General features: G+C 36.7%; 1 protein-coding gene across 1 annotated transcript in view; it reads right to left on the bottom strand.

The window, feature by feature from the left end:
* Nucleotides 1-16,278, bottom strand: part of pparaa (peroxisome proliferator-activated receptor alpha a) — a 52,255-nt gene extending 35,977 nt beyond the window's left edge. Inside the window, exons 1-3 of the mRNA XM_067427130.1 lie at nt 15,937-16,278; nt 14,941-15,007; nt 11,851-11,896 (exon numbers count right to left, since the gene is read on the bottom strand). The gene's annotated coding sequence lies outside the window, so the exon portion shown is untranslated. The remainder of the gene's footprint in view (nt 1-11,850; nt 11,897-14,940; nt 15,008-15,936) is intronic.
* Nucleotides 16,279-17,341: the final 1,063 nt, after the last annotated feature.

Genomic DNA, 17,341 nt, shown 5'->3' with positions numbered 1-17,341 from the left:
GGTGAGCCCCTTAGGACTGTCACTCAGAGGGCCCCTCCATCAACTCCGATTAACTCCCTTGACCTCTGCTTGACATTAGAAGATGCCTAATGACCCTTACGGCTCGCTGCAGCACTGACAGAAACGGGAGCGGAGCTCTGGTAATTGACTAACATAATAATAATACATTTCTTTATAAACAATATTCAAATCTTAGTCTAAATTTGCCCTTTAAATAAACAAATACATTTACTTTCATTAAATACTTAAATAAAGGGTTAAAAGTAGAAGAAAAAAAAATATATATATAGTTGTTTTATTTTAAAACATTTACTATTTGCATATTATTCATCAAAAATAAATAAGAATTTATAAAACTTTAACTAATAAATAACTACCTCAACTCCTCACTGTTATTGTCCGAATTGAAAAGTGTCTTTCAAATTATATCACACAATAATCATAACTACGATGAAATAAGCGTTATGATGGATTACACTAAGAAATATCAGAAGAAAATTATTTACAGCAAGTCTGCAACAGGTTAACTCATTCTGTGGATGATTCAATTTTACCACAAACATTGAAGATCCCATAAACACACACACATACACACACACACACGCACACACACACGTTCTTGGTTTAATTGAGAAGATTTGCCACGTGAACAACATTTATGTTTCCTGGTGTCCTGTCAGCTAACATGAGGACAACTGTTCTTCTGTTAAGCAGAAGAGTAGATGACATTTATTAATCATCCCTGCAATAGCAGTGCAAACTACTGTTTAAAAAGTCTACAACTCTATGAAAATAACATTTTTAAAATAGCTCTATATAGGGCAGTAACAGTATACATCCATGTAAAGAAACGCAAGCAATATATCAGAAGGTATAAAATAATGTTGTGCCCATGAAGGAAAAAAAAGTTCAAAAGCTCAATAATTTCAGATGAAATCAGTAAGGATTAATATCATCGAATCCATCGGGATACGGCTGCATAATTTCGCAAGGGTGGGGCAGCTGTGCTACAGTAAAGGTCTGAAATCACAAAATGGAGGACAGTTAGACAACATGGCGGTCACCTCTGATAAGAGCATGCGCCTATGTCCACGCAAACAGGATGAGTCTGTATGTGTGTAATTATGTAGATATCTGTGTTATAAATAAATGTATCATATTTAGGTGTATGAAGTCTTGATTTTGTAATAAAAAACAGTGTGCAGTGATTGGTATGGCTCTGCAAAAGAGTAGTCATAACCTTGAACGTGTGTGTTCAGAGTGCCAAGCCATTACACAGACGGTCAGCATTGATTCCAGAAAAAAAAGGCTGCGATAAGGAATCATTTAAAAATAAATAAATGAAATATGGCAAAAACAAATAATCAATGTAAAAGTTACAAAAAAGTCAAAATAGAAATAAATCATGGTCTGGTCTGGGTTTGCATGAAAGTTATTTTCTACACAGTACGATTTTTTTGCCGTCGGCTTATCTTGCCACTATGACAATGACACAGATCATTTAAAAGTTCACTACTGTGAAAACATAACAATATGGATTTCATATTCATAATGAGCTTTGGGAAAAAGAATTAAAGACATTAAAATGAGGTGTTTTGTGAGACTTCAGATACATTTGAATAAACTAAATGGTGGGGGGGTCATATTTTGAGGAGAAATAAAAATGTAGTTTTACACATTTAGAGAAATTACATTTTTAAAACTGCTATGATATAATAAAATTATTTTTTATCACACTACATATGATTAATTTCTTTGTATTAGTAACAATGCTGAAAAGTTGTTTCCATAATTTTCATTTGTGGGATTTTTTGTTGTTGTTGCCTTGTTGCAGATAAATTTACTGTAATTTAGTAGTGTAATCACTGCCCCTGTTATGTATAACAGACAAATCAAATAAGTAAAATTAGTAAAAACCACATTAAGCAGAAGAAACAGAGATGCAAAACAACCACAAAATGTCAATGGCTAAATAGCATTCAAATATTACAATGAAAAGATGGAAACATCTGTGTGTTTGTTTTTTAAAGATATAAGTGCTTTTTTATATTTATCATTTAAAATAAAAAGAGGACATTTTAAATGTCCAAAAAAGAAACAGGACAACACAAAACCTCAGGCTCTGCAGCAATACAATTTTACTTTCTGTTAAAAAGAAAAAGGACTGACAATATAGATTTTCCCCCACTTCTTCTACTTTTCCAATTCAACAGAATGATATAATTATGGTACAATTTATGTCCTCACTTGAATAATTTAACGAACAACCTGAACCTGTTTTGTCCTCCTTTTTTCTTTCACAGGCAGTGGAGATTAAACAAAGCCAGAAGTTTGTTCCTATTAGCAATTATAATAATAAAACATTTTTTTTTAAAGGCAGAAGCTCTAAATCTTTAGACTTAAAATATTCCTAACACGCATCAGAATCAGAAGAAATAAAGCTCTGTAGAAAAAAATGGGTTTAATACCGCAAGGAATATGCCTGAATTGCTTTTCTGTCTCCGATTTGCTAAAACCAAGAGACATTTAAGACATTGTATTTTATTTTAAATCACTTTGTATTGTGGTTGTAGAAGTCCTAAACTGTTCCTCTATGTAAAATAGAATAACAGATAAATTCAGGCAACAGGAATATTACAAAAATAAAACTACTTGCTTATGCTTACTTTATCTAAAACATGCAGTCTTTCCTTATGTATGTTTTTTATTTTATTAGGGGTTATTCTCTTTATTGAATAAACTTTATTCTACTGAATAATAATACATATAAAAACTTGATTATAATATATATATATATATATATATATATATATATATATATATATATATATATATATATATATATATATATATATATAAATGCATATCTAAAACTTACATTACATTCTTAATGTTTCTATTTTATTTTCACTTCCTTTTATTCCTATTTTTTATCTTCTTCAAGTGCTGTAAAGTGCTATCTTTATACTATTCAGCAACAGTAACATAAATTAGGAACGAGTTCATCACGGAGGTCTCACTTCAACCGTTAAAAAGAAATTAATTTGCCAAGAGTTTGTTTGACCTCACTAACCTAATGTATCCGACAGCTACAAATACACTGAAACATTTTAAAAAGGACTTTACCCAAAAAGTAACTCACCTTAAAATATTCAGTTGTGTGGGGGAAAAGGGACAGATTTATTTAAAAAAAAAAAGAACCAGAAAAAAAGACAGGACAGTTTTTCTGCGTGGCCACTTCACTCGCATGGCCGCTAACTGCCGCATGCTCGAATCTCCAGAACTTTCTGCTGAGCCTATGTGTTTGGAGAGAGGAGCAGGATTCTGCGGCACTTTGATTAACTCTGAAACTTCCAAACTATCAGACGGTTTCATAATAAATACACAAGTAAAGGAGAATTAACAGGTGCACTGTTTTTGAGGGGACGTGCAGCTCACAAAACCAAATATATCACTTTAAGCTGTAGGGGAAAGGGCATACACCAAAAAAAAGTCATTATTCTAACAAATTACTAGCAAATATTTAACCACAAACGAACTCCAGTCCAGGGTGTACCGCAATGTGTTACATTATCAATTCCTTCTGATGCATTCAAACATTTTAAGAGAGCGCAAACTGTTTGAGGCTACGTACAACAAACGTCCAATCCCTAAACTGCATGCACAAATTAATTGCTACGTCCGTATCCAAATATTTCTACAACATGCGGGCATCATTCTGTGCTTTTTACTCCCCCCTAAATAACCTCTGATGCATGTTAACGCTCATCTCCACTCCAAACGGCTTGTCCATTCTGGTTTGCTTCTAATAATACATTTTAACACACCAGTCCTTCTTTATTTTTCTGAGTGCTGGAGAGCTCTGTGTGTGTGTGTGTGTGTGTGTGTGTGTGTGTGTGTGTGTGTGTGTGTGTGTGTGTGTGTGTGTGTGTGTGTGTGTGTGTGTGTACGAGGGGAACGGGGACAGTTCTGGCACTTAAAAAGTTCTGGCTCTTAAAAGCCAGCACAGCCTGCTTTTGCATGTGCCACGTCACTTTGCCTCCGAATGGACGAGACCTCCAGGATTTGCCCCAGCTGAGCCTTCTACACCCAGTCAACCCTCCTCCCCCACAACCGACAATGACCGGAGTGAGGGATGCGCTAGACGGAGCCCCAACAGTGCACTTTAATAATATCACACCCTCTGGATGATTTTTACTTCTGACTTCCTCCCTCTATTAAATAAAGACATAAGAGAAGCATGGTTTTAATGATAGCAAAACCGTGAAATAAACTTTCCAGTGTAATTTCCTTTTTTTAATTGAGCTCAGCTTTACTTTAGACTAAATTTAGTCACTATGCAGTTGTTAAATTTTAGAGCACAAACAAATAATCTGAGTCAGATTAGCATCTGAAAGTGGTCTTTATTACATGCACGTTTTTTAATTAATATACCATTAAAAACATCAAACTAACTCCTTAGTACTATGTCAACCTGAAAATAATTGAAAAATACCATCAAAACAATGGCCTAGAGGTCAGCTTCCTCTCTTGGGAACGTCAATATCTGCCTAGGTCCTTGCAACAGTAAAGTCTCCTCTCAAGTATATAATAACATCCAATTTTTAGAAGAACCACACAGAATGTGGCACTTGTCATTGCTGGTGTTCAAGGACATTATCCTGGTTAAAATTCATTTTAAAAGGATGATTATAGGTCAGCAGAGGCTCATTATCACAAACGTATTATCTTGTCATGGCTTTTCTTATTTTTTGTTCCATTAATTGTCTGCGCGTGAGTGTTCTCCCTGATGGGAATCCCAACCTTTAATAGGCTAAGGTGAACATGGTGCAATATCGGCACGGCAGCTGCAAGGCAACGTCTGCCTTCGTCGTTTTAGTTCTAAGGCCCGTGTCGACTGAGGCCCAACAGACACGCACTCTGCTCGTCATCTGCCGACAGCATTAAATAGCCGTGTGGAATTTCTGTTTTTACTCTGAATCATAATTATATCGCAAATGGCAAACAGAGTGAGTTATGTTGCACTGGAACATTATCTGATTTATTTCTAAGAAATGTTTTATCCTATAATGAATCTCTAACAAGACAAATTCTTGTGAAGAATGGAATAAGACTTTATTGCCCCCAGAGGGAAAATAATAAAATAAATAAAATACATATTTTTTTATAAAGTTTTTTTTATTAATTTTGCTTTAAAGTTTTATGGAAAGACTGAAAGTCACTGTCCATTCCCTCCATGGGGGTTTCTCTACTCAGCCTGGTGCAGTTTAGCGTAGTTGGGGGTGAGGGGCTATAGATGCCAGCGGTCATGAGCGTGCAGGCTATAACAAAAGCAGTCTTTATGTAGCATGCATGCTGATCCAGCAGCCCACGTTTTGTGCTGCAATTCACACGTCCAGCTAAGAGGGGACAAGAACAGGCCAAAGAGAGATGCAGAGATTGACTACTGCCTTCCTAAGGCCACACTAAAAACGCAAACAAACACACTGAAAATGTTGGATAAACTAATAGACTTTTTTTAAAGTTACGCTAAGTTATAACTTAACATGATTAAATCAACCTGACTACATTAGACAACACCAATACAATAATTAATTAGTTAGATCAAATCAAATATCTCCTTAAGGGAACAACTGCTTCATTTTTTATTTGTGTTTTACAGTGCATGAAATCAGATGGTCATGACTCGAGAGTGACGTACAAGATTGAACTGATGACATTTTACTAAAGATGTAGCTTCTCAAAAAAAAAAAAAGAATTTTAAAAATGTAATTGTACACTGTCATGTCTCTGATAAAGGTAGACTTGAGCTGTCAGGGCTACCAGAAGATTTCATATCTAAAGCAAATTTAAATCACTCATGCTCACGACTATGATTATTACGCAAGATACATGTATTTTAAAAAAAATGCAGAAAAAAAACATATATATGAAATAATTTTAAAGCAAGACATTATAAACAGTTTAGTTTAAATAGTGATATTAATAATAACATTTTAAAATAATTAAAGGAACAGTTTACCAAAAACTTCTGTGTGTGTGTATAAATATATATATATATATATATATATATATATATATATATATATATATATATATATATATATATATGAGGAATGAAGAATACCTATGCTGCTCTTTTCCATGAGCTGTCAAGCTTAAAAAAAGTTTAAGATTAATTCTTTAAAACGCAAAAAAACTAACAAAAACAAACTTGTGACACATGATGACTCGAGAGACTTTCTCAGTGTAAGTTCATGTGTCTCTTTCTGTATGTTTGCATGTATGAAGAAGTGTGACATATGGAAAGTACAGAGTTAAAGCTCTGAGGATTGAGCCATGAGCTCACTCTGGGATTAATTATGAAGACCTGGGGCTTCTGGTTCTGTCTATGTGCGCGCATCTAAGAAGCTATGTGTCAGCACTGTAGCCATTCAAACTGCTCACAAACAACAGTCCTGAATGGGCTCCATTTAATCAGGTATGCTCTGTGTTCTTCTGCCTCAGTGTGCAGACACACGCATGCACGACCATGCATGGGCTAAATAAGCATGTTCAAGTGTGATAATCAAATTATTGTTGGTGTTTGCTTGAGGGTTACCAGGGGCCTCTCTTCAGTCTTATTCCCAGCTTAGAATTAATCACTCACCAGACATCTGAGGTGTTGCTACGCACACACACACACACACACGCATGCACACGCATGCACAAACACATTCCCAGGGAGACGGGCAGAGTTTATCATGACAACCAAGGAAGGGCAAAAGAAGGTTGAGAGACAGGAGAGAAATGAGAATAAGAGGAGAGAGGGTTCCTCTGCATGTTAGCTTGGTCTCTATTGACCTGTAAACCTTTGTGACTAGAACAAATGCAAATGGCGCTGACTTGCTCACAGAAAATACTAAAGGGCTATTCAAATGAGCCACTGCCAACAATGCAGCATTGGCCTACCCATGGAGCAGCCCTCGTCTGGAGCTGGGCCTTCAAACTCAACACTAACAACAGCCTAATGAAAAAAAAAAGTCTATGAGAGCCCCTGAATGTTTGTTTGAATGTTTTTTTGTTGTTGTTTTTGGTTTATTGTGTTAGGGCCAGTTCACACAGAATGCATTTTTGATGTTAAAAACGCGAGACACAATTATTATTTTTTTGTTTAAAGCGCCGTGCTTTTAGAATGCCGTGTCATGATCGAGACGCTGAAAAAGACACAAGACACAAGTTGGTCTAGAAAGTGTCAACATTGAAAAACAATTGAAACGTAGTGCAGTGGAAACACGTTCTGATTTTCAATTAAGAATTCGCTGACTGAATGAATAAAAAAAAAAATCCAAAGAAAACGAATAATTTTGCAGAAAAAATTGCAATTTCTGCACCTTAAAAGCAATTGTGCATAAACTAATGCCATTGGTCGAGCCAATGTTGCTGTGTCAGGCTCGCCGGGATGCTCAAACAAAGAGCAATGTTTTAGTAGCATCACAGAGCCAGCGTTTACACTTTTTTGAGAGGAATCAAACATGTCTGTCCTTTTCAGTTCTTTTAAATATTACTTGACACAGCAATTTCAAAACTTTTTGTCTCGAATGCTTTGTGCAGAAAACCTATAAGGCAATCTATTATAGAACAACAAACGCAGCTTAAAACTGATGCAATGGTCACTTGAATGTGGCAAGGGAGGATCTTTACAAATAAAGTGAGATAGGTAGATGACACATGAACAAGTTCTGCAAGTCATATAATCTCATTAAAATCATAAGACAGTCTGACGGTGAGCTGAGGTAAATTATTTTAAAACACCATTAACCACAAGCAGCTCACTTGATGATAGAATTATTTACGACTGTGCCAAACTAAAAGTTTATGTAATAAAAATGTATGCTTGGCTATGAATTCCAACAATGAAATATCTCAAGGACATTGTTCTGCTTAAGCTGTAAAATTTTATTACTACATAGGATATTGTCAGGAATTCAGGACTGTCTGACTCTCATAATCATTATACAAACCAAACAGTCCATATTTGGTTGTCAGAGCGAATTCTCGACTCGACTGTAGTTGGGAAGAAGTCTCGATGTTGCAATGGTTGATTTGGAAGCTTCTGCTATGATAAGAAATTGATATGAAATTCCAATTCCATTAAACTGCACCTACGAAGAGCAGATGGAGTTGCTCACAGTCCCAAAGAATGGGTTCTTACATTACAGCTGGACGGAGCAGAACAGATCACATTACATTTTTCAAAGTTGCAGTATTTTTGAAACATGGCGCTCATTGTGCAATATGCTGAAAAACCAGCGTGATATGACAAAACAGTCAAAGTCGTCTGTCTGTTGTCATGTGTTAACAGTTTTTAAATTATTTTTAGCACGTCTTTTGTGAACAGATCCAAAGTCTACTTTGACAAACTTAATTGCGAAAATGAGGACCGTAGTTAAGTGATAGACTATTGATTTAATTATATGGAAATAAAACAAGCATATTTATATTATATTATATTATAAATATACATTCATATATGAAACTTCTATTCAATGATTATAATGTAAAGTAATGTAATGTTTTGCAAAATTCATTTGGGGGCTTTTTAATTCCATTTCTTCAAATCACATGACAGATCTATTATTATGTGTACTATATATATATATATATATATATATATATATATATATATATATATATATATATATAGGCTTTTTAAATTACATTTATTACATCTAAATGGCTCATTGATCACTCCATGTATTTGTGTTTTTACATTAGGGTAATTCTGTTGCGCATGAGTTTACAAACAGGAAGCTTGATTTCAACCTTGAATGCAATTTACAAAATAAACAAACAAATAAACCAAATAAAAGCAGACACACCAATAAATAAAATAAAATAAAAATTAAATAAAGCGTGCTTTAAGGTTTTCATGTACATCTAACAGTATTCAGACAAAGGGATACTACAGAAATTGAATAAGAAAAAAAGATTAATTCTTCTTGCTATCTTTAGTTGTTTGATTAATAGTATCGACACAGTCAGCAGCAGTTATATTAGGCTGCTGTCACTTTAAGAGCTAACGTACGGATCCAAAATACTGATACATGATGTGTTTTCTTTCTGAACTGTTTTACGCTCATTTAAGACATCACTGACTGCGTTTATACGAAAACTTGCTATTTTGTGTGTTTCTGACTGTTTAAGCATAGTAAGCGGTTTGGTATTTGCAAACGGTGAATTAAGAGACGGAAAACCATCTCTCAAAGAGCTTTGAAGGCTTTAAAATTGTTGAATGTTTAAATTGACTATTCATGTATATAATAAACTAGTAACAATGCAACAATGGCCTAGCCTGACAAGCCAGACCCACATCAAGATGATTGGTCTGGAAACTCACCATAGACAGGGCTCAATCCGAGGGGCGGGATAAACGGTTGTCTTTCAAACTCCCTCTGCACGCGATAGGATAGCGCTACACCAACCAGAGCAACGAAGGTGAAGCAGAGCTCACTGACTGATTAAACATTCGCCGTATCCGGTCGGCTAAACTACGAACACATCTTCCCTTTTTAAAAATGACTTCAGTGCCGCTCTTTGTTCTTTTCTCAGAGAAAAGCTTAACTCCAAGTCTTCCAGAGTCACGGTCAGAGCTGATTCGAAAGACCGCTGCCGTTCACCAGTTTCTGTGTTTACTAGAAGCACGCAAACGCAACTCGGCCGTCGTCATTATGGCCCCGCCCGCCGACTCTATACATGATGTGATTGGGCCGTCCAGATTTTGAGGAATACAGCTCAGAATGGTATTGAGAGTTCCTAGACGACACTTGCGGGCAAATTAAATTTGCTGCCGCTAGGGTGCGTCTAGATTACTAGGCTAACAATGGCCCGTTTGGATAACTGACAAATCTGTCCAGAAACGTGAACAAAAGTCTTGTATCGCAGCATGCAGCTGGCTTGTATAGACGCAAGGTGATGTGAAGACGTGCACATTTTGAATGAGAGCGAGAAGACGTGACGCTGAATCACTCTCGCTGTTTGTGAAATTATGTCTCACAGAAAGTTTTCCAATTACTGATCTGATCTGATAATCTGTGTGAATTTATTTGCTCTTTCAACCAGCAAGCAAATTGAGTAAATGTTTGCAGAAATTTCCCACTTTATAAGCACGACACCTGCGGGAATATTGAAAATTATGCCCAATACCCGTAATCCCTTGCCGAAATTCGAGCCGTGTGTGCTCTCATTTTGAATTGTTATAAATACTGCTAGTTAAAAAAATAACATAAATGGACATGAAATATTGATTTGATCTTAAATAATTTCATTTTATGAGAACAAAGAAACTGGAAAGAAATATGAGATATGAAACTAGCACATTTATGTAGGAAATTGGTAGGATGGGTCAATTATATAGTTTAGCTGTCATTATGCAAAAAAACACAGATTCATGAATCAAGTATTCCTAAGAGTATTTCACCGTATAGATATTTTGGTTCTCACGCAAAAACTTGGAGGAAACCAGCCATGATGGTGTCATGCTGGTCATGTTTATGCCACACGTGTAACCTCTGCGCACACACACACACACACACACACACACACACACAAAAAGAAGCTTTTTTTTCAAGCTTGTGTGAGCATGATACTCTGTGCTAGACATCAGGAACATTTCTGCAAAAAAATGACATTAAGTACTAACAGAGGGAGCATCAGAACACGCAAGAAAACATCTGGATGACACCTGTAAACGGCACATGACCTGAGAGTACATCCACACTGCAGGAGACAAGGAAATGGGTATAACGTGTGAAAGAGACCGTTAGATGATTGAGTGATAAAGACGGTGCATCTTCATTCTCCTCTTTCTTTTTCTCCGCTGCACAATACATGCACTGATAATATCGAAATGTGCGACGCAAACATCCTAATGCTTCAAAATGCTTATGTTACAAAGTTTGGGAGCCTTGACTCTCGAGTAAATAAAATAATTTGGGAGGTACTGGGATGTTATGCAAAAGTAAAAGATCACAAAGACCGAATGTTTTAGTTCTTGTCATGCTAATTTCACGCACTTCAAAATCCATGTATCAACCAACATGTCAACCTACACAGTGATGAACAGATGTAGAGAAAGACAGTCACAAAGAAGCCAAAAACCTACCATGCAGAGCAGACAACAACTTCACCACTAAGATAAATCATGTTTGATCAGTGTGGTTATGAGCACATGCACGCTGAAACGATCATTTTCAGACAATCAGGATACTGCAAACCTTTCATCCCAAATCTGCCTCTAATTTCAGTCAAGCTGATGCAACGGGAGACTAACAGGTCGATCCTCATAATTTTTCTGCTCTGCCCACCATAGAAAAAAGCGCTCAAAGACGTGCCCTAGATTTGAACAACCCCACTGTGTGATGAAAGATTTGATCTGCGTATGATGTTCTGAACATGTAATCGAGTATCAGAACATTTAGGATTATGCAGTATGTATCATGTACATTCTAATTTGGAAAAGACATGTCTACAGTACCTGATATCTTCTTACTTCACTAAGCGAGCAACATGAAACGTTCACAGAAGATGAATAGAGAGGCCTCCCACACAGAATTCACATTTCAAAGAGACCACACGAACACTGCAAGCCTGCAGAGTGGCTGCAAATATGCACTAAAGAATGTAAAATAATTATTATCGTAAAATAAACGTCAATTTTTGCATAATATTCACAAAGTAGTTTCAATATTTTCAATAGAACAATACAGTTGCATAAAATAAAATAAACTAGCTAAGTAAAATCTGCAGTGGCCTGTTGTGACAAGGAGTTGCATTGCAAAATGTGGCATTTCGGTCACATTGTTTTCTCACCTGTGTAGTCAGGTATGTCTGTCAAAGTCGTCCAGGGTCCCGGAGCCTGTGAATGACAAATCACAGCCCATGAACATTTACTTGAACTCAATGAAAAAGCACAAGCACTTAATTCATTTCAAGAACTGTCCATAAGCTCATCTGTGCTGTGAATATTCATCTGAAATCACCACAAACAGCACTTTTTTTGGGTTACGACCCGGCTCTGTTAAGCCTGGAATGCAAAACCGAACCAAAGGAAGCAGGAGAGAACCCTGCAGAGGATTGTTTCATTTGCTCACAGGATTCATTAAGTCATTTTTGACTTGGGATTTCGGCTCCTGCTCACTGTAAGCCCAAAAAATAGATGTTTTCTTGGCAGGAGCAAAAAAAAGGGAAAAAATCTTAAGTTCAGCCAAAATAGACAATACAGCAGTATAAGGAGCTAAAACACATGCCAGATTGCAGAAGGGCGATTCAGAGCTGAGGCCCCGGCTCCCCCCCCCCCCCCCCCCCCCCCCCTCTAGAATGATCCACAGTGGAAAGAAAAGCCTTCTCCCTGTCCTCAAATGAACTCAAACATGAGCTTCCTGTTAGACCCTGGGAGGAAACACCCAGCACAGCAACCTCACACTAACAGAGGAAGGCCTTCACTGTCGAATTCTTCTCTGCCTGCGAAATTAGGTCAAGCACAAGAGCTCCTCGCTCATACCCACAAGTTATCTCAAACGAATGCGCACACACGCTGACATAAATAAATCACACACACGACCTCAGTAACCTCATGCGCGTGCCCTCACAGAGGACAAGCACACACAGAACGCGTCACCTGATGTCTCCCCGCATGACAGGTAAAAAGCAAGCAACCAAGTGACTACAGAATGTGTGTCAGTCTGACTGTCCTCTGCTGCACCCTGAATCTGAGCAGCTTAGGCACATCCCCCCATGCTCTGTAATGTTCCCGACTCCTGTCGGACATGCAGCGCTCTAACAGCTCTTCCTCACATCTGTGCAACCTTTTAGTGCCAGCTTCAGACAGGCTACAGGCTAAAAGCTCTGGATACGCCCCTGACCTCAGCTGACACTACAGGCCACTCAAATCATCTCAGCGAGCCACACAAAAGCAAGGATTGATTGTGCGAATGTGTCAGGTTTGCCGAGGCGCCTCCTCTCTCTGTGGTGATTGCATTTTAAATTTCAAATGATGTATGCTTTTCTCGTAGGGTTATCCGAGGTAAACCGGCTTGGATGCGGGCCAACGGCAAGACAGATGAATTTATGACTTCGCCAGTGCAAAGAGCGCGTAGGATTGTTCTTCTCTTTGTAATCTCGATGGGGCTCGGTCGGCTTTCCTCAATTATCTGGCGATTTTCAAAGCGTTTTAACAAAAGATGCCGGTAACGAGCCGTCAGCGTCATTATCAAATCGTTTCGAAAGGCCAAACGTAATGCTCAGATTACAGTACCGAGTCCAGGTCATGTTGACACATTACATGCTTGGCCTTCTGTCTCTGCTGAAATGCAGCAAGGGAAAAAGGGGAGAGAGCACAGAAAAACTTGGGGCCGAGCATAAAAGCAGAGGAGGGATGAAGAAAAAAGTCTAAGAGAAAAAGAATATGACAATAACATACGCCAAATTTCTGTCATCTGTTGCTGAGAGTTCGGGGAGACATTCCTGTGGGATTGACAGTTTGGCGTGGCTGTAGCACCAGGGGCCAGTCATGGAAAGACACTTACAGTGTGCACACACACTTCACAAAGTCAGCCAGACCTACTGAATGCGATCTGGCCTCGGTCATGCGCTCTCAGAGTCGGCCTGGCCCGATCCTTCCCGCCTCGAGTTATGAAGCTCTGTGTTCAGCGGCGGTTTGGTTATTTCCCCGACAGGAGATGTAAATGAAAAGATATTTTTGGCAAGATAAATCGAGTGCTGAGTGACAACATTAAGACAAGTGGAAACAGATTGCACAAATGACTGATGACCTTTTTCTATTTTTTTCTCAGTTGTTTTTGAAGTGCTGACATCAGCATTTCGAACGTCTCTTCTGTCAGAAGGTATGCGAGTAGAAAAATGATTGTGGAAAAAAGAAAAATACGCAGGCCCTTCAAAATAATGCATGGCATTGTTTACAGTGAGGGTTGAATCACATTAAGAGACAAATATATGTAAAACATCTGACTGAGGTTTCATGTAAAACCTCAATATATATCCAAACCATCTCCATACTTAAAAAAAAATCTCTTCCCTCTTATTTTCTGTTTAGTTTTAGGGTGTATTTCTGTTTTCATAATGTAACTAAGAAACGATAAGGGCAACTGAAGCTACACATCTCAATTCCTCTATTGCAATTGGTCCAAACATACTGAAAAGAATTCAAAACACACATTTTACAAATAAAAGTAAATCTGGAGGTGATACAATTGTGCTTCTAAAATATTATTACAGTCATTTATGTTCCTTTTGAGTAAAAATACAGGATATATATATATATATATATATATATATATATATATATATATATATATATATATATATATATATATATATATATATATTTAGTTTATCAAAGCAAATTTTTCACAAAAATACAGGATATATATATATATATATATATATATATATATATATATATATATATATATATACATACATATATATATATATTTTTTTTTTTTTTTTTTTTTAGTTTATCAAAGCAAATTTTTCATCATAACACGACCTGGAAATTGCACAGTCAGCATAACAAATCTCAAAGGACGTTGATTAACATGTTATAGCATGTGTGTGCAACACACAGAGGTGTTCGACCAGTCAACAACCAGAAGTAATGCTTCACAGACACATTATGAGATGCACAAATCCATGCACTTTCAAATCTATTAATAATACATTACAAAACACATACACACAGTAAAGCTATATATGCGCCTGAAACTGCAGTTTATATTATTCAGTAGGCTTCATTATTCTAACATCTGTATGATGTACGTGTACAACAGATTTCAATTGTAGCATTTAACAGCAGGTTATTATCACATGCCATTATTTTTACTGAGTTGCTCACCCTGAAAAAAAAAATGAAAAAGTGTGTTTTTAAAGATAAAATCTTACCAGATTAAAGGTGGACATTCCATCTCTGGGTTGAGTCCGAAAAAGATTTTCGCCATTTTAAGAATCACTGCAATACAGACCCAAACACACACACACACACACACACACACACACACACACACACACATACACACACACACACAGTCTAACGTTTCAGTATAAGCTATATTCTCACTGACTGGAAAAATAAAATGTCTACAACCATAGCAATTTGCATTTAGGGAAATAAAAACATGTCAAATAAGTGTTATGTATTTAAATAACGACATTATGGGGCATACAGTCTGAGGACTTTATGCATGACACAAAACAAGGATATAAACTTAAGATATTTTTATTAGCATGCATTTATAATAAAATGGGGACATAACATATTCTATTTTCTAAATAATTATATAGATTGGTATTAAATTAATTTCACTAAATTGCATGACACTGTAGACAACCTCAGTACAGTTTGATATAACGTTAGACGAGTCTGTAAAAAAGATTGGTTTGGCAGAAATCTTTTAGTAAGCAACCCCATTTATGAAATACACACACAATATTTATTTCTCTTTTAAATGAAAAGACCAGATCCGTCTCATGGTGCCTTCAGTAAAAGAGAAGAATATAACGTTATCCAAACCCAAACGAGAGCAGCACGATCGATTATTTGAAAAGCGTGAACAAAAACGTCTGGCCACGAGGAACTGACCTCCTTTTCTATGTCTGTGTGCATTACTCTGTGTTATTTAATTCAACGTGCACTGATCAAATGAACTAACGTTATTCCTCGTTTAATTCATTCGAGTGCGTTCTCGACAGATATTTTACATTTGATGCCAGGACATAAGCTGTGAAAACTAACGTTAGGCTACAGTTCAATAATGCCCCATATGTCGGCTTCGTATCATTGGCGAATATAATTTAAAGCGTAAAAGCAAAAAACAAACAAACAAAAAACCAACCGACGGGACCAACTAGCTAATTACAATATGATAACGGAAAACTTACATTATTTACGTCTGCGTTTCATCCGCTTCTTAGCTTCATCTGGATCATTCGAGCTCCTTTAGATGTTGTTAGAAACGGCAAAACAAACAAACCAAAGAAACTTGACGAGAGTGGGTGAATAAACCACGACGACCGCTATTATTCAAGTTCAGGCTGACGTTTTCTGTCGCGCGGACCCGTTGACACAGTCCGTCCATGAGCAAACTATCACAACCTCCTCATCTAACGTTACACAAAAACATGACGACACACTGCGTCTTTTAGGGGTAAGTTAACGATAGTTTGTTTTTTTGTAAATTATCAAGAAGATCTGTTCATTCTTCCAACAGCAATAGGACGGGACCAACAGCCTCACACAACCATGAACTAGATCACACAAGTTCAACTAAGGTGAACTGTGATTCACTCTCTCACTCTCTCTCTCTCTCTCTCACACACACACACACACACACACGAGCTCGCGCAGCGCGACCGTTACACAAGAGCCAGACAGCAGCCGCTGACCTATCTAATATGAGCACTAAATCACACCGTTTACTCTTATTCACATTGGATATATAATGATGGTGGCTATGCTTTTTTTTAATTTATTAACCGGCCCGTCGAGGTCGACCCCGACCCGTTCGGCAGATTTAACAGCACGACGAATATGCAGTCCGTTTCAAACCGGCGACGACAAATGTGAGGTAACAGTTAAAAGTTTGGACTTGAGGAGCTTGTCGTGCTTGATCTCAGAAAAAGTAACATCGTATGTGAATAAAAGTACAGTAAATAAAAATGTGGTATAGGAACTTTCATGATGTTTGATATTAACATTTTTGAATAAAGAATTGTGTTTGTAATTATATTAGTTAATTTGCTGATCCCTAAAATAAATAACTAAGTTACATGTTGCTATGCCGGTGTAAGTATAATAATAAAATATTGTACATACAATGTAGTAAAAGTGCCTATATATTTAAATGCGTTCAAACATTGTATAAAGTTTTTCATAAATGTTTGTAGGTGTCCTGGTCTTCTAATCCGTCGTTTAAAATTATTCCCAAAATTAACCAAGGCCCAGCTAAGTAATAGTAACGTTAGCCCACAAAGAACTTGAGCCCACATGTATTTTCTAAAAGAGAGAAAAATGTTCTTAAACAGTTAGTAAAAGTTTTTTTTTTCCTGGTCATTGTTTCTGTAAACACTTACTCAGAAACAAAGTAAAATAAATAAATAAAGTAACATACTTATTATATGTTTTACTATCAGGCAACTGAGGGGATATAATGGGATTTAAGAAAAAAAACTTTTACTTTGTTTCATTTAATGTGACAATACTTAAATAAAAATACAAAGTCTGCCATCTAATAATGTGAATCAATCAGTTACTTATAAAAAATGTGAAAACTGACATTTACATGAT

The sequence above is a fragment of the Pseudorasbora parva genome, chromosome 20 (genome assembly GCF_024679245.1).
Source record: "Pseudorasbora parva isolate DD20220531a chromosome 20, ASM2467924v1, whole genome shotgun sequence".
Classification (NCBI taxonomy): domain Eukaryota; kingdom Metazoa; phylum Chordata; class Actinopteri; order Cypriniformes; family Gobionidae; genus Pseudorasbora; species Pseudorasbora parva.
Note: the sequence above shows the minus strand (reverse complement) of the source record. Positions and strands in the feature narration are given on the sequence as shown.